This window comes from Penaeus monodon, chromosome 27, assembly GCF_015228065.2.
Source record: "Penaeus monodon isolate SGIC_2016 chromosome 27, NSTDA_Pmon_1, whole genome shotgun sequence".
Taxonomy (NCBI): domain Eukaryota; kingdom Metazoa; phylum Arthropoda; class Malacostraca; order Decapoda; family Penaeidae; genus Penaeus; species Penaeus monodon.
Window position 1 is genome coordinate 2,357,445 of NC_051412.1, and position 633 is coordinate 2,358,077.

At 53.2% G+C, this 633-nt stretch overlaps 1 protein-coding gene across 1 annotated transcript in view; it reads left to right on the plus strand.

Annotated features, from left to right (window-relative positions):
• LOC119590534 (protein Skeletor, isoforms B/C-like) overlaps positions 1–633 on the plus strand; it is a gene marked incomplete at its 5' end in the record, with an annotated part of 50,087 nt that overhangs the window by 7,908 nt on the left and 41,546 nt on the right.

The window sequence follows — 633 nt, forward strand, 5'->3', positions numbered from 1 at the left end:
ATGTGGCGTGGGTGGATGAGGCTTGTGTTGGATGTGGCGTGGGTGGATGAGGCTTGTGTTGGATGTGGCTTGGCTTGGATGTGGCTTGGCTTGGATGTGGCGTGGGTGGATGAGGCTTGGGTGGATGTGCATTGGTGGATGAGGCTTGGCTTGGATGTGGCTTGTGTTGGATGTGGCTTGGCTTGGATGTGGCGTGGGTGGATGAGGCTTATCTTGGATGTGGCTTGGCTTGGATGTGGCGTGGGTGGATGAGGCTTGGGTGGATGAGGCTTGGTATGTGATGTGGCTTGGTGGATGTGGCGTGGGTGGATGTGGCTTGGTGGATGAGGCTTGGCTTGGATGTGGCGTGGGTGGATGTGGCTTGGCTTGGATGTGGCGTGGGTGGATGAGGCTTGGTGGATTATATGTGATGCGGCGTGGTGTGCGTTGATGGATGCGGGTTGGGTTGGATGTGATGTGGCTTGGGTTGAAGGATGTGGTTTGAGTTGGATGATGTGGCTTTGAATGGATGTGGTTGGATGTGGCTTGACTGATGTGGCTGGGACGGTGTGGCTTGGCGTGGGGGATGTTAATGAGGGAGTTTTTATTTGTTTTTCATATTATAAGAAAGAAAATAGAAGGGTGAAGAAGATA